General features: G+C 38.7%; 1 long non-coding RNA gene across 1 annotated transcript in view; it reads left to right on the forward strand.

Moving 5' to 3' along the window:
• Positions 1 to 17,795, forward strand: part of LOC123596064 — a 34,248-nt gene extending 16,453 nt beyond the window's left edge. Inside the window, exons 3-5 of the long non-coding RNA XR_006711505.1 lie at positions 243 to 325; positions 8,520 to 9,013; positions 17,476 to 17,795. This is a non-coding gene — a long non-coding RNA (uncharacterized LOC123596064). The remainder of the gene's footprint in view (positions 1 to 242; positions 326 to 8,519; positions 9,014 to 17,475) is intronic.
• The last annotated feature ends 451 nt before the right edge of the window (positions 17,796 to 18,246 follow it).

Consider the following 18,246-nt stretch of genomic DNA (forward strand, 5'->3'; position numbering starts at 1 on the left):
CTGGGCTGAGAGCGGAGCCGGCTTAAGATTCTCTCTCTCTCTCTCTCTGCCCCTCTCCCTCGCTGTGCTTTCTCTCTCTCTCAAATAAAAACAAAACAAAACATACATAGATATCTACATTTTTCTATTATCAAGAATATATCCAAATTCGATGCTGTAAACATTTAAAATCAGAAGTTAATGCTATTTTTCAGGATAAGATTAAACTACCATTTAACTTTACAATTAATTTTTTCTCCCAGGAAGAACAATATTGGATTTTGGATTCTATAGTTCAGAGAACCACCAAGGTCCTCATCTTTAGTTACTAGCTGTCTGACGTTGGGTGAGTCATTTAATCTGTTTCCTTTACCTGTAAAAGGACGGTAGCAATATTCCTACTTTGTTGGGTTGCCCTGAGTTTAAATGAAGTAATGGAAAAAAAAAATTTTAGCATTGTCCCTGGTACCTCATAGTCTCAGTTAATGTTAAATATGATCCTTGGGAAATAGTTGGATTCATTAGCCTTTCTCTCCATTTACAATTCATAAAGCAGCCATGAAGTTCTTGGAGATGGTAGATGTATCTCTCCCTTAAAATAATATCTATTATTTTTTATGATTTTTAATTACCTGTTTCTGAAAACAAAAACTAAAAACCTAAAAATGTCTTAATTAAAAGATAGGTTTTAAAAAATGTTTACTTATTTTGAGAGAGAGAGAGAGAGAACTCGTGTGCACTCACAAGCAAGTGAGAGGAAGGGTGGAGAGAAAGGGAGAGAGAGAATCCCAAGCAGGTGCAGGACTGGATCCCAGGAACAGTGAGATCATGACCTGAGCTGAAATCTAGAGTCAGATGCTCAACCGACTGAACCACCCAAGCACCCCAAAAGATAGGTTTTGAATGAGAGCGATACAACTTTGTATGTAAGACAAGTTTCAAAATGTTAACTTGCACGGATCCAAATTCCTTGAGATCAGAATGGATGAAACTCCTATTTTAGAGCACAAGGAGGAATTAAGCAGAAGGCAGGGAGGGACCCAAGGAGCCAGCTTGGCAGAATAGGAGATTCTTCAAAGCATAATGAGAAGCTTTGCTTCTAGCAACAGAAGCCAACACTCATGAAATTGAAAATTCTATGAATTAACCAAAACAAGAGATAGGAAATGGAGCAATACAAAATTGCACAGGAAATCAAGTGATATATAGGTGGTTTATTAAACACTGCACACCGTCTTATGGACTTTGTTCTTGAATAAGTAGGCATCCTTTCAAAGTTAAGGAAAATAAGGCACAAGAGGGTGCCATGAATTTGCCATGAATCACTAACTTAATATTCTTATATAGGTCCAGGCTAAATATTTCTTACCACAAACTTACCTAGAGGGGGTGAATTCCTGAGAGACAGAAAGTAGATTAGTGGTTGCCAGGGGCTGGGGGTGGGGGAGATGTGGAGTGATGTTAAGGACATGCGGTTTCTTGATTAAAATCAGTGGGAATACAGTGGTGAAGAGCATAGACATAGTTCCTGTCCTCATGGAGATTATTTACCTATGAAGGAGACAAGGCAACAAAACAATCATTGTGTTAAATGCAATGGCTAAATGCAACAGTTAAATGCAATGGTTGCAAAAGTGAAGAGAACTGGGTCAGTGGCACTTATGTAGGGAACAACTTCTAACAATGAGTAAGAGTCAGAGGTAGAGGGATGGGAAGCAGCAGGAAGTAAATTATGGTGTTCCCAGCAAAGTAAACCATATTTTCAAAGGCCCAGAGATGAAACAGCTCATAACATGTTTAGGAACTGAAAAATATTTAGATCAATGGGAACAAGGTAGGAGGCAAGGAGAGGCTTGGAAACGGGGGTCAGACCACACAGAGACTCATAGGTCATATTAGAGTTTGGTCTCTGTCCTAGAAACAGTGGAGAAGCAACAGAAGTGATTAGGGAAGCAAGTGACACGATCAGATTTGTTTTTAAGAGATCACTGTAGAATGGAGAATGATTAGGATGAGGCAAGCCTGGAGGCAAGGAGACTAGTTTGGAGAGATAATGTGACTGAACCAGGCTGGTAGCCCTGTGGATGATAAGAGGTAGAGAGATGGAAGAGATACTTTGGAAGTGGAATCATCAGGACTTTGTGATTGCTGGCTATTATTAGATATTAGAGGGATTCGAGGATTATTCTGGCATGGGCAACTTACAGTCATTCACTGAGCTGAGAGCACAGAAGGGGAGGAGATCTGGGGAGATTTCCGTGCTAGAAATGTTAAACTTGAGGTGCCTCTGGAGATATCCAAAAGAATATGTCTAGCAGGCAGTGGGTAGTACATGTCTAAAGTTCAGGAGAAGGAATATCCTGGAGCCATGGATCAGTGAGTCATCATCAATTTAGGGATGGTAATTGAAGGCCTGGGAGGAGATGAAGTCCTGGGCAAGTAGAATGAGAAGAGAAGGGATCTCAGAATAAAATAATGAGGAGCACCAACAAGTAAGAAAAGGACAAAAGTGAGGAGCCTGCATAGGAGACTGAAGCCAAGAGGAAGGAGTAGAATCAGAGAACCATTGTGTCCCAGAAGCCAAGGAGAGGAAGAAGTGGTCAAATGTGTCAGATGCTGAAAGAGAAGTCAGTAGAAGAAAGACTGAGAATTCTCTATTGAATCTAGTAACAAGGAACTTCGAGATTTCAGTGGAAACCCAGATTCCAGTAAGTAGATGAGTGATCTGAAGAGAAGACAATGGAAACAATTCTTTGGAGAAGTGGGTCTGCAACATCGCTGGACAGAAATGTGGAATCAAATGAAGTTTCCTTAAATGAAAAGCATGGGAGAGAGTTAGGTAATTGAATGACAAAAAGATAAAAAAAGAAATTAGCCAATAAAGAGGGGGAAGTTGAAAATGCACAAGAGAGGGATTAAAAAAATTTTTTTAAATGTTTATTTATTTTTGACAGAGAGAGACAGAGCATGAGCGGGGGAGGGGCGGAGAGAGAGGGAGGCACAGAATCTGAAGCAGGCTGCAGGCTTCGAGCTGTCAGCACAGAGCCCGATGCGGGGCTTGAACCCATGAACCATGAGATCATGACCTGATCTGAAGTCGGACACTCAACCGACTGAGCCACCCAGGCGCCCCAAGAGAAGGATTTTAATAGAAAAAGATACTTATAGAAGGCAGGAGGGAGTCTTTCACTTTAGATTGGAGAATAGGAGAGACATCTCCTATAACAGAGGGTGAAGAAGGAGATGTTCTGTACCTATTTAAATTTCTGGGCATCATGCAGTGTGTGCAGGACCCAGCTTCTACTAGCTCATGGCAGCCAATAGTTAAATTTTCAGAAATTTTGAGAGCTGGCTAGTACACATCAAAAGCTTGAATTCAGCCACTGTGGGAATATTTACACCATGGAAACTGATAAACACTATAAATCAGAACTTCCTCACACCCCAAACCCCCAAAGAGTCAGTTATTGGTCATTTACTAGTATACCACTGGCCAGGGTATAAAAGTGAAGGAGTACCTAACCCAATAGCACTGTTCTGTCTTTTGGGTAGAAGGGAAGATTGAATGCCGGTGTCAGAGGGTCAGGGAAAATGAAGAGAGATTGAATTCTGTGGAGCATGGCAGAAAGAACCACTTAGGGAAATGCTGAATGATTACCAGGCTGTGCTGAGGTTGGAGACTACCGGTCTATGGTAGAATCAATGTGATGCCTGCAGTTGTATGATTTCTCCCATGAGCTCAGTAGCCTGGGGATCTCAGCAGAGAAGTAGATAGGTGGTTTGATTCAGAGCCATTCTCTTGCCTGGCAGTTGTGATGGAAGAAGTAAATGGAGCAAGGATAATGAAGCTGTTTGCAAGAAAGTAGCTGCAGTAATGGGCCACGGCACCTCAAACTGTAAAGGGAAAGAGGTGAAGATAGGAGAAGGTGGTGGGTAAGGACAAGGTGAAGGAGTCATGTTTTCCTGGTATTATGCGCTCCGAGTACCCTTACTGTCCTGGTCTCATTTTTGCAAGTAAGCTCTCCCATTTGGCAATGCCACTTTTGGAATGCATCATCTAGATCCAAGCCCCTCAGTCTTATTCAACGCTCCAGTTTGGTCTGACCATCAAAGACTATATTGTTGTCCTCGTTTTAGACATCCTATGTTAAAGATTCGATGTCCAGTGTCATCAGAAGAATTTAGCATCATTGTTAAACACACGGCATAAATGAGGTGAAGCAGGAACAGACAGTTTTTTAACATTTTAGTGGGAATGATCTGATATTTGAAAATCTTTTGCTTAGCATTAGCTAACTGATGAACCATCACCAATGAATATCACTGATGAACTGTAGTTCATCAATAGCGAATATAATTGCCATTAAAACATCATTTTGCAAATTATTAGAACATAGAAGTACTGAATAACGCAGCGTGCCAGGGTGGCTCAGTTGATGAAGCGTCCAACTTCGGCTCAGGTCATGATCTCCAGGTTCATGGGTTCGAGTCCCACATCGGGCTCTGTGCTGACAGCTCAGAGCCTGGCGTCTGCTTTGGATTGTGTCTCCCTCTCTCTCTGCCCCTCCCCAACTTGCGCTCTGTCTCTCAAAAATAAACATGAAAAAAGAAGTACTAAATAACAGAGGGGAAACTTCAGAGAGTTAATGTAAAATCTCAAAATGGCCTTCAAATACACGTAATTTCTGGAGTAGTTTCCCAGCAAGAAGAAGACTCTTTCTGGATTATACAGAATTTGTTTATGGATATCATTAGAAGCTCACCTAGAGATGGGATTGTTACTGATGGCGGAACAGCAAGAAAACAAATCTGCTGTTATAAGAAAAGACTTTAGGGCACAGGAACTATCACTTTAATTTCAAAGGACAATGAGCTTTTATAGCTGAAACCTGCTTATACCTTCCAAAGCCTCTAAACAATAGAACTCTCAGAAATCTGTGTAGTCGGTGGACTGTCTTCCCCATGTCACCTTTCCCTAAGATTAAGTAAATTGAGTACAGTGCCAGTATTTCATTTCTTAACACGTATATGTTGCAGGAATTTTCTTTCTGAATTAAAAATGTCATTTCAGTAAGATAATTGAATTGATGGTACTCTTGTGTTTGCAATTCATCACAATTAGTGCCAGATTCAACAAATACAATTCACTTTCACACAGTATGTGTGAGATGAGCTGGATGTCATGGCTTTGAAATAGCTAGACTCCCTGGTGCTATGGATGTAAACCTTGCCTACGTAACTTCTGTTCTTGCTTATGAGGTAAGTGAAGGTGAATGCCATGAACACTGTCATACTGGGGAGGATACTTTCTTCTTCATCAAAGCGGGAAAGTGCATTTCCTGCTTGAATAGCTGATCCATCAAAAACATGGCAAATAAAGCTATCGATTTTAGTTCCTTCACGCTAGATTTTTTTTCTTACCATTTTTTTTTTTCTAACCTTGAGGTATTCAGATATGCAGTGAGAGAGAGAGGAGGTATCAGGGAGAGCAGGAAGTGTGCAGATTTTTTTTTCTTGTGTCACTCTTCGTTTTGGCCAGCAAGGGGAGTTATAGGAACAATTTCAGTTGTTTGAGCTGAGCCGCTTGGGGACATACCTCCCACAGCTGATTAGTCCCCGTGTCTCTTGCACTGGCCTTTCCCTGTAACCCAGCTAGTATTTTACTGTTATGTACCAATGTAGTTTCCCTTTCATCTAATAGTTTGCTGGCCCCAAATTAATTGTGAACTTCAAAGTAAAAACTCTACCGGAATGGTGGGACATTGGAAATGAAGTGAGCTTCTATGCCCAGGTGGCATAAAAATCTAATTGTAGCCGGGAGCAGCCCTAGCCCCCTTAATGCGGATAAGACAGCATTCAACTGGCTTCAATAAAAAGAGACTTAAATGGAAGGGAGGTGGCCTTGAGGAGAGCCGCCAGGACTGCCAGGACTGAGAAGGCCATTGTTCTAAGTTCTCCTGGGGTTTATAGAGATTGACAAGGCACCTGCTGCTTTCCAGAGCTGACCGTTCTTGGGTCAGCCCTGAAAACACCCAGGGCTGGGACATTTCCCCAGCTGGCCCCTAACTGGCCCCTAGCCATCCAGGTGGTGGAGATTCAAAGATGTAGGTAGAAGGTGTGGGAAGAGCCCTCGAGAGGAATCTGGAGAGATTGTTTCCAGTCTGTGAACCCAGGAGAGCTTTCTCCCTTTTCAATCATATTTCATGCTTCTTAGCTTCCACCAAGGTTTTCTGTGGCCTTCTGTGGAGTTCGTCTGCTAGTAACATTTAATCACTGACCGCTTTCACAGATAATGGTTCATTTTATTCGTTTAGTTTGGGACCAAAATCAAAGATTATGTGCCCTACTTAGTGCCCTGATCCTGCTTTCCCAATCCCCACGCTAGCTGTTAAACATATTACTTTGCTGTTAATGGCAAAATAGATTAAAAATCAGTAATCACTGTTTTTCTGCAAGTGAAGATCAAATTTTTATTTCAATGATTTAAAAGATATGTTTTGAATAAATTACATGCCTCAAGCTTTGCTTATGGACAGACTGTGTTGTATAGAGGAGAGGATCTGGCCCTGAGAACAGGAGATGTGGATTTTAATTCTGACTTTGCCACTTTTGAGCCATATAATCTGGGATAAATCACAGAATTTTGTCAGGGCTTAAGTATTCTCGCTACAAAACTGGGGAGGGTGGACTAACGGAATGGACAAGATTCCAGACTCAGGAGCCAGGCAGACCAGGGTTTTATCCTGACTATATCATGTATTAGCTGGATCACTTTAAGCAAGTGACTATTAGCATTATTTTAAGGTTTTAGTGAAATAATGTACATGAAACCCTTCACGTCATTCTTATAATAAGCATTCAACAAAGAATAGTTATTATAATAATTATGAAAATGATCTTAATTATTAAAGTTCTATTAGGGCCTTAAAAAAAAAAACAACTCCAAAAGGCAATGACTTCACTCTGAAATGTTGTGACCAATTGTTATGAATACACCCACTCATCAGATCTGTCCTTCTTCAGGGAATTATGGAACAGGCAGCAATTATACAACTTTGCAAAATACTTAGATTTATTATATAATACTATAATAACATATTTAGCAAAAAATGGGGTTATAGGCATTATAATAAATACGATCATGGGTTGATTTCCTCTTTTTGTTATAGTTTAATGCCCACTAGAAAATCTTTAAAGGTTAAAATGCATATTCAGTAGTAACACTAAGAGTGTGACAAATGGAGTGATTGGCTCCTTTTAATTTTAAAACTGATTTAGGATTTTCTTTTAGTTCATAAGTTGTAAAAATGTTCTCTCTAAAATGTTTGGGCTTAATTTAAAATTATTCTCAGACAGAGGCTCCTGGCTGGTTCAGTCAGTAGAGCATGTGACTCTTGATCTTAGGGGTCGTGAGTTCGAGCCCCACATTGGAGGTAGAACTTACTTTAAAAAAAATAAAATAAAATAATAAAGTATACAGTTTGATAAGTTTCTTAAAAATAAATAAAGTTATTCACACACATAATTATTAGAAATGAGCTGTGTTGGGACACCTGGGTGACTCAGTTGGTTAAGCGTTCGGCTTCAGCTCAGGTTGTGATCTCATGGCTCGTAAGTTCGAGCCCCACATTGGGCACAGTGCCAACAGTTCAGAGCCTGGAACCTGCTTCAGATTCTGGGTGCCTCCTTTTCTGCCCCTCCCCTGCTCACACCCTGTCTCTCTCTCTCAAAAATACATAAGCATTAAAAAACAATTTTAGAAATGAGATGTATATGCTAGCTTTACAGCTAGGAAGACAAACTAATATAATCCATTGAATAAATGTATATTGAATGCCGATTATGTTCCAGGTACTACTGGAGGTATTGGGATATAGCAGTGAGTAAAATAGAACAAAGCCCTACCCTCATAAAACTGACCTTCTCCTGGGGTTTACCATCTATTAGGATGCCAGCCCTAATTGAGGACTCATCTGTCAGGCTCTGGTAACAAGAACTGGGAGACCACACCAGGAGTCATTAAAAAAGAATGCTATATCTGACTGGTGACTTCCACCAAGGCCAGGACTGTGCTGAATTTACCAACGTCACCACAGAGCATTCCTGTCCAATCAGACAGCCACCGGCCACGTGTGGCTATTGAGCACTTGAACTGTGGCCAGTCCAAATTAAGATACATATAAAGTATAAAATACACATTGGATTTGGAAGACCTAGTAGGAAAACAGGATGTAAAATATCTCAGTAATAATTTCATATTGATGGCATGTGGAAATAAAAATACTATAAATACATTAGGTTAAATAAAATACATTATTAAGATTAATTTCACATTTGTATTTACTTTTAAAAGTGTGGCTACTAGAACGTTTTACTATTATACATGTGGCTCTCTTATTCCTGTATGTCAGTGCTGATAGAGTGTCTGTCCAGGCATGAGTCGATGTAACACCACAAACTTCTCAGCCAGTGCAGGTAGGAGACAACCCTGCCAAAAAGTCAAAATGTGCCACTTCATCTCCTACCTTCTCTTCTTTTAGGTTCTGCCTGATCCCTGAGTCTTCTGTCTGGAGTTCCTCCTTGCAGATACCTTCTTTGGAGCCATTTGCAGGCAGTTTCCAGGCTTCAAAACTGGCCCATCCTATCAGAACCCTTCTGCTCAGAGTTCCTTTCCCGCAAAGTAGTCTGCTTTCTCAGATGTTAATAGATTCTGATAGCTTAGGATATCATCCTTTAAGACGGATCCATTAAATGCATGTGCCCTTTAATAAAATGCCTTAGCTGAGAGAAGTCAATCTCCAGTAGTGGGGAATTTGTGCCCAATAAGAGAGCTGGAGCACTGTTTCTTCATGGCATGGAAGCCACAGAAGCATGAAGACTATAATCCCACCTTGTCTACAGTTGTCCATTGAGATCAAGACAGGCCAGTTCCTCTTTACAAATCCTCTCTCCCTGGTGTTTGTACACCATTTCACAGTCTACAAAGTGCTTTCACAGATTTCCCAGCTTAGCCTCCAACCATTCCGTGAAATAGGTAAGGATGACCTCATTAGTTGCTTTATATAGAAGATTTTTAAAAATGAGGCCAGAAGGCAAAAGGTCTTCTAGCTGGTGAAGCCTGTGAAGGAGGAGGAGGAGTACCAGATACTCAGAGGGACGGGGAGAACAGTGGAAGAAAGTGACTAAGAATGTTCTAAAGATCTTAGCTAGGGGAGGTGGGGGTGGGGTGGGGGAGGGATGGCTAGATTAGAACATCATGGTGGGGAATATACTGCATCTCGGGGGGTGGCTTATTTACAAATAATACTAAAGACATATTCTGATACAGAGGGGAGGAAAAGGGAAGTAACCATTAATGGAATAGGAAAAAAATACAGAAGAGACTCCAAATTAACAAAGGAGAAAATGAAACGTATATTAAGTTGTTGAAATGAGCAAAAATAGAGAAAAAGAAACAGAGGGAATCAAAATCTAAATTAAATTAATGAATAAAGAATAAGATAAGATACATTGGATGTGATGACCTGAATGTATCCATTAAAAAGCAGAAACTGGGGCACTTGGGTGGTTCAGTCGGTTAAGTGGTTAAGCGACTGACTCTTGATCTCAGCTCAGGTCATGATCTCACGGTTCCTGGGTTCAAGTCCCATGTCCATCTCCGTGCTGACAGCTCAGATTCTGGAGCCTGCTTTGGATTCTGTGTCTCCCTCTCTCTCTGCCCCTCCCCCCACTCATGCTCTGTCTGTCTGTTTCTCTCTCTTTCTCTCTCTCAAAAATAAACATTAAAAAAATTTTTTAAATGAGAAACTGCCAGATTTGGTTAAAAAAGCAAAAGTCAGCTGTATGGTAATTACTAGGAACATGCCTACACAGAGTATCAAAGAAGGGATATACAGGGGCGCCTGGGTGGCTCAGTCTGTTGAGCATCTGGCTTCGGCTCAGGTCATGATCTCATGGTCTGTGAGTTTGAGCCCCGCGTCGGGCTCTGTGCTGACAGGTCAGAGCCTGGACCCTGCTTCAGATTCTGTGTCCCCCTCTCTCTCTGCCCCTCCCCCACTCATGCTCTGTCTCTCTCTGTCTCAGAAATAAATAAACATTAAAAAAAAAAAAAAAGAAGGGATATACAAAGATAAAGTAGAGTTGGTGATATTAATACTAGACAAATGAGGGGCGCCTGGGTGGCTCAGTCGGTTGAGCGTCCGACTTCGGCTCAGGTCATGATCTCACGGTTTGTGGGTTCGAGCCCCGCATCGGGCTCTGTGCTGACAGCTCGGAGCCTGGAGCCTGTTTTGGATTCTGTGTCTCCCTCTCTCTCTGCCCCTCCCCCACTTGCACTCTGTCTCTCTCTGTCTCAAAAATAAATAAACGTTAAAAAAAAATACTAGACAAATGAAATTAAGTTGAAAGCACCAAACAAGGTGAAGAACATCATGTAAGGATATAAAATTATGTAAATAAATTTACAAAATTTAAAATGTATGTATAAAAATGAAAATAATGAAAGTGTATCAGACTTAACCATTATTAAAAAATTACATTAAAGGAACTAAGTCTTTTAAATCTAAAATCTAGTTCTTTGAAAAGACCAGTGAAATCAAAACCTCACCCTCCTCACACATACTGCAAGAAGCAGAAGAGGCAAAATGAGGAGTGAGAAGTAAGTCATATCCCCACATATAGGAGAGACTAAAGGGATAGGTGAAAATTATTTCTTGCAATTCTATGTCAGCAATTTGAAAATTTAGAGGAAATGACTAATTTCCTCATTAAAAAAAAAAAAAGCAAGTAAAATTGACCCCCCAAAGAAATAGAAAATGTGAACAGATCAATCACTAGAAAAGAAATTGAACAGGTGATGAAAAACATCTTCTGTCAAAAACAAAACCAAAGCCACCAAAACTATACGGATAGCTTCCCGGTTAAGTTTATCTGACTTTCAAAGAAGAGATAATTACAAGGTTATTTACCATGCCAGATGATATTCTTCTAATTCATTGTATAAAACAGCAAACTTTAATACCAAAACCTGGAAAATATAACAACATAAAGGAAAGTATAGAACAATCTCACTTATGAATAAAAGCGCAAAAATTCAAAATAAAATATTAGCAAACAAAACCCATGTAACAAAAGGATAATATATTATGACCAAACAGGATTTATTTCAGAAATACAAGAATGGTTCATTATTATGTAATCTGTTACATAATCAAATGCATCAATAAAAGAGAAAAATACAGGCATTTCAATAAATGCTAAAAACTTATTTGATGGAATTCAGCAGCCATCCCTGCTAAAATCTCTTAGAAAAATAAAATAGAAGGAAACTATTTAAATATCCTTAAGATTAGCAAAACTGAGCAAGCAAATATGCAGTGGCAAATAAAAAAAAAATCATTTCCCTAAAAAATAGGATAGCTACCAGCACCAATATTATTTACATCACCTTATAAGTTTGGGCAGACAGAGGGATTAAAATAGCTGTCATTTACCTAGGAAAGAAAATTTAAAGCCCCCCCCCCCATTTTACACTAATATAAAATAAATTCAAGAAAGATTAAAAACTTAAATGTAAAAATGTAACTGAATAAAGATATCACACAAAGAAATCTAGGTTCCTATATGCTCTGTCTAAAGGCTGAGGGGATATCCTTTTCTAACCAAGGCTGAAAAACTCTGAAACTCTAACACGAAAGATAGATACAGTTGACTATGTAACAGTGATGGTCTTTGCATGACAGAAGATATAAATAAACTGATAAGCAAACAAAAGACTTGGAATCATTCTTTTATTCTTTAGGGTTTTTTTTCCTAGATGCATTATTTACACAATCCGGCAGAAAAGAGGCTACTTTCTCTGTGGGAAACAAATGTGCTCAGAATCTCTGAGGAAAAACAACCCACCCACACATAGAATTTCAGTATGAGGGCCTTCATGACTATTGAAAGCCCACCCATTCACACTAGGTGTGGTCCACGTACCCTAAATTAAGAATCCCTCAACAACGGGTGCCTGGATGGCTCAGGTGATTGAACATCCAACTTTGGCTCATGTCATGATCTTGCAGTTCGTGAGTTCAAGCCCCGCATCAGGTTTGTTGCTGTCACCCTGTCGGCACAGAGCCCACTTCGGGTCCTTTAAAGAAACCGGCATGCTGCTTTCCATGGCAGCTATACCATTTTACATTTCCACCAACAGAGCACAAGGTTCTAACTTTGCCATATCCTTGCCCACACTTGTTATTTTATGCTTGTTTTTTTTCTTTTATAGTATCCACCCTAATAAATGTGAGGTGATATTTCATTATGGTTTTAATTTGCATTTAAAATTTTTTTTATTTTATGGGAATGCAAGCTGGTGCAGCCACTCTGGAAAACAGTATGGAGGTTCCTCAAAAAACTAAAAATAGAACTACCCTATGACCCAGAAACTGCACTACTAGGCATTTATCCAAGGGATAGAGGTGTGCTGTTTCGAAGGGACACATGCACCCCATGTTTATAGCAACACTATCCACAATAGCCCAAGTATGGAAAGAGCCCAAATGTCCATCGCTGGGTGAATGGATAAAGAAGATGTGGTATGTATATACAATGGAGTATTACTCGGCAATCAAAAAGAATGAAATCTTGCCATTTGCAACTACATGATGGAAGTGGAGGGTATTATGCTAAGTGAAATTAGTCAGAGAAAGACAAAAATCATATGACTTCACTCATATGAGGACTTTAAGAGACAAAACAAATGAACATAAGGGAAGGGAAACAAAAATAATATAAAAACAGGGATGGGGACAAAACAGAAGAGATTCACAAATACGGAGAACAAACTGAGGGTTACGGGAGGGGTTGTAGGAGGGGGATGGGCCAAATGGGGAAGGGGCACTAAGGAGTCTACTCCTGAAATCATTGTTGCACTATATGCTAACTAACTTGGATGCAAATTAAAAAAAAAAAATTAAATTAAAAAAAAACTACGTTAAAAATAAAAAAAAATTAAAAATGGAATGACCATATGATCCAGCAATTCCACTTCAGGATATATGCCAAAAGGATTGAAAAGGGATATTTGTTATTCACGATAGCCAAGAGGGGAAGCAGACCAAGAGTCCCTCAACGGATGAATGGATAAATAAAATGTGGTGTATGTATACAATGCAATACCATTTAGCTTAAGGCAGGAAACTCTGAGACACGCTGCAGTATGGATAAGCCCTGAAGACAGTCTGCCAGGTGAAATGTTATCAGTCACAAAAAGACAAATGCTCATATGATGGGGCGCCTGGGTTGCTTAGTCAGTTGAGCATCTGACTCTTGATCTCAGCTCAGGTCTTGGTCTCAGAGTCATGAGTTCAAGCCCCGCGTTGGGCTCTGCACTGGGTGTGAAGCCTACTTAAAATTAAATATAAAAATAAGCAAATAGGTAGTAGATGATAGATAGATAGGTAATAAAAAGACAAATGCTCATATGCGTATCTACATTAGATTCATAGAAACAGAAAGTAGAATGGTGGTTTCCAAGAACTGAGGCGAAGGGGAAATAGAGAGTAGTGGTTTAATGGGTATAAAGATTCAGTGTCGCAAGATGATAAAGATCTGGAGATTGGTTGCAAAACAGTGTGGATTTACTTAACACCACTGAACTGTACATTTAAAAATAGTTAAGGCGGTAAATTTTATGTTCCATGTATTTTACAATTCCCAAAAAAATTCCTGCCTCACACATTTTCTACATATTCATAATTTTAACTATTATAAGCATATGCAAATGACCCCCAATCTATAACTTCAACATAAGTTTCTCCCCTGACATAATGATTTATATCTCTGATTTCCTGCTGGGCTTCTCTTGCTGGATTGTATTCCACTGGCTTTTCAAACTCAACATGTCCCAGAGTGATTTTAGCCACCAACCTGCTCATCCTCCTATTTCCTATTCCATGCCTGTGGATGAATGAATAAATGGATGAATGCACCTTGCATCTTTTTCATAGGAACCTAACAATCTGTCTGCTATCAAGATAATGGGTCATTTGAATAATGTTTTTTTGTATTGGTTTTATTGGCATATAATTCACCTACCATACAATTTACCCATTTAAAGGATACAATTCACTGCTTTTAGTTTATTCACAAAGTTGTGCAGTCTTTACCATAATCAACTTTGGAATATTTTCATCACTTCCCTCTAAAAAACACTATTTTTTTTTACCTATTACCCCCACAGTCTTTCCATCTCCTCTAGCTTTAAGCAACCACAAATCTACTTTATGTCTCTTAGATTTGCCTATCATGGACATTTCACATAAATGGAATCCCATGATATGTGATCTCTTGTGACTATCTTCTTTCACCTAGCATGATGTCTTCAGGGTCCATCCATGCTGCAGCATATATCATCAATACTTTATTCCTTTTTCTGGACAAATAATATTGCATTGTATGGATAAATCACACTTTGTCCGTTCATCAGTCTGTGGATAGTTGGGGTGTTTCTGTTTTTAAGTTATGAAAAATGCTGCCATGAACATTCATATATGTTTTTGTGTGGACATACATTTTCATTTCTCTGGAGTGTATACCTAAAAGTGAGTGAATTGAAGGTTCAAATGGTAACTATACGTTTAACTTTTTCAGGAGCTGCCAGACTGTTTTCCACGGTGGCTGCACCAATCCTACACTCCCACCAGCAGTGTATGGTTCCAATTTCTCTACATCCTCATCAACACTTCTTATTTTCTGGTTTTGTTTGTTTTTGTTTATTTTTAGTCTAGCCATTCTAGTGGGTGTAAAGTGGTATCTCACTGTGATTTTAATTTGCATTTCCCTGATGATTAGTGATGTTGAGCACCTTTTCATGTGGTCATTAGCCATCTGTGTATCTTCTTTGGAAAAACATCCATTTGGAGAATGTCCAGATCCTGTATCCATTTAAAATTTTTTTCTTGTTATTGAGTTCTTTATATATTCCAGATACAAGTCCCTTATCAGATAAATGATTTGAAAATATTTTCTTCTGTTCTATGTGTTGTGTTTTCACTCCCTTGGTAGTGTCCTTTGCATCACTAAATGTTTTGCTTTTGACGATGCATATTTAGATTTTTGATGAAGTCTGTCTCTTTTTTCTTTTGTTGCTTGTGCTTTTGGTGTCATACCTAAGAAATTTACCTAACCCAAGGTCACACATATTTACTACTCTTTTTTCTTCTATGAGTTTTGTAGTTTACGCTCTTACGTTTAGGACTTTGATCCATTTGTGTTGATTATTACATATGTTTTGAGGTAGGAGTCCAGTTTCATTCTTTTGAATGTGGACACCCAGTTGTCCCAGTACTGTTTGTTTAAAAACACTGTCCTTTCTACACAACCAGTGGAATTGTTGCCTTTTGCAAGGTTGAAATCATGGCAGGTCCAGAAACTGATGCCCAACTCCATTTCACTGGTATCAAAAAATATTTCAACTCTTATACTTCAAGTTAAGGTCGAAAAAACACCAGCTGTGAAAGCAACAGAAATGGATCTTAAACTGTGCCTCGCCTGTTAAATTCCCATGCCTGGAGAAGCTAATGACAACTCATAATGCGATACTCAATTTGTACAATATATTATGAATCTGGAAAAAATAAATAAAAAACACTGTCCTTTCTGGTCTAGATAACCTTATCAAAATGCAATTGAACGTAGAAATGGGAGTTTATTTCTGGATTCTTTCATTCCATGCCAATGATCTACACATATATCTTATGCCAGTACCACACTATCTTCAATACTGTTGTTTGGTAGTCAGTTTTGAAATTGAGAAATGTGAGTCCTCCAATTTTATTTATTGTTCTTTCAAGATTGTTTTAGCTGTTGTTGGTACCCTGAGTTTACATGTGAATTTTAGGATAAACATCAATTTCTACCAAGAAACCAGATGGGATTTTTAATAGAATTGTGTTGCATCTATTGAACTAATATAATTTTTATTTATGAGTTGTGGCTTTAAGACCAAATTTTAGTTCTGTGACTTTTTTCAGGGAAATTCATTGGTTTTCCAATTAATTGAAGGCAAGCAAGTACACAGAGTAATACTAAAAGGCAAAATACAATTTTTAAAGTTTATATTTTGCTGCAAATTTAAATGAAATCAACAGTTTTACACTTAACTAGAAAATTACTTATGAAATAAGCAGTTTCTCAACGGTTTGGTTTGTCAGGAACCTTGTAGCTATCTGGTAACTTGTTTGCTTATGATTCTGGACGGTTATACCTAGAATTCAGATTGCCCCAGTCTAAATGTCAAGGTTTGTATCAAGTACAACTTTTAATAATTTCTTCAACTTTTCAAGTTAGGCAAAATATTATTTTCAAAGAACAAGGCCCCAGTTTACATCCGTACCTTAAAAAAATAAAGCTTTCTTTGCACGTGTGATAATTATCGTGAAAGCATTTTTTTGGGTACGAGCTAACTTTCCGGATTTGTGCTTTGCTTTAGAATAAAGCACAATACTCTCCTTGTCTACCTAAGCAGTGTGTCCTTGAAAACTATTAAAATCATTTACACATTCTTTGCAGCATTATGTACTCATATAAATATAAAGGTCATTCAGCTAGCAGCACTAACGGTATCGATCATTTATAAAAGTATTTAGACATTATGCTTTTACATCACTATTTCTTTTGACTAGTATATTGTAGTGTCTCCTTTTAAACCAGGAATATGTATGAAATTATGTTTCCTTATCCATTAATTGAGATTTTTGAACTTACTTTGATGCAAAAAAAAAAAAGAAGAAATGACTGCCTAAGTTTAAGACTTAAAAGTCCCTCTCACTAACATTTGTGGTGGTATTTTCATTGTATGAAGGTAGTGAGTTAATTGATGTTGTTGTTCTTAATGCTGCTATTATTTCTGGCAATAATAACAGTTTTCTTGACCACACTTTGTTTCATTTCTCCTAATAGGATAAATTTTTCAAAACGAACAATAGGGTGCATGGGTGGCTCAGTTGGTTAAGCATCAGACTCTTGACTTTGGCTCAGGTCATGATCTCACAGTTCATGAGTTCTAGCCCCACATCGAGCTCTGCACTGACAGTGCAGAACCTGCTTGGGATTCTCTGTCTCCCCCTCTCTCTGCCCCTCTCCCACACCCTCTCTATCTCTCTCTCAAAAATAAATAAGCATTTAAAAATTGTTTTTAAACGAATATTGAAGATGACTCCAGATCGTAATCCTCAGGACTTTTCCTTTTTGCCTAATCTTAATCACCTCAAAGCTAGGCTTTTCTAGAACCTCATCTGTTGACCTCTAATATAGGTTCATCAAAAGAGTATTTGACTGGGTTACAAAGAGCTTTTAACCGAGATGTTTTCCCCTCAATTAAAGGAGCCGAAAGCAGGATAATTGAAGGGGTTAATCTGTAAGAGAAGCATCCTATTTTTCCTAAAATTTTCTGGAGACTTTGAAGTAAGTTATCTGAATAATTGTCTTTGTGTGACATGTCTCTTTCAGAAAGGGATCTACTCTGAGTGTGCCTTCTAATACTCAGAAACAGCAACACACACCTGGAACCCACAGCAACGGATCACTGGAAGACAAAATGCACAAGAATAATATTTCACCCGGCAACGAGGACTGAGATTTGCAAATAAAATGGCTGGAGGAGAAGGAGCATCCCCATCACCTGGAAATTGTTTTATTAGGCAGCAGCTGGGTTTTCAACTCTGTTAGTTGGATTTTTGTTTGTTTTCAAACTTTTCAGGGATTGTTAGCCTGAGGTCCATTGGTAGCGTTCAACGTGATTCTGGGTGAAAAAATTAAAGTTTTGTTTTCACTAACCTCTACACAAAAGGCAGCATTTCCTTCAATAATGAATGTGGGCAGTACATCATGCTAGTATTAGTACCTGTGACCTTTTCATTAAAAGAAATCACAGAGTTTTTCATAGCCCACTATGACTGCTGCACATCTTGCAAATATTGTTTAAGCTACTTCAAATGTATGTAGTCATTAAGTGGCTCAGTCCACTTAATGTGTCCAACTCTTGCTTTCAGCTCAGGTCATCATCTCATGGTTTCGTGGGTCCGAGCCCCGCATTGGGCTCTGCACTGGCAGCATGGAGCCTGCTTGGGATTCTCTGTCTCCCTCTTGCTCTCTGTTCTTCCCCCACTCTGTCTCTCTCAAAATAAATAAACTTTAAAAAAGTAAACAAACAAACAAAAAAAAAGACATCACTCTTGAACAAGTAAAGACATTGGTGGTGCAAAAAAAAAAAAAAAAAAA

Source organism: Leopardus geoffroyi, chromosome B1 (assembly GCF_018350155.1).
Source record: "Leopardus geoffroyi isolate Oge1 chromosome B1, O.geoffroyi_Oge1_pat1.0, whole genome shotgun sequence".
NCBI classification, from domain to species: Eukaryota; Metazoa; Chordata; class Mammalia; order Carnivora; family Felidae; genus Leopardus; species Leopardus geoffroyi.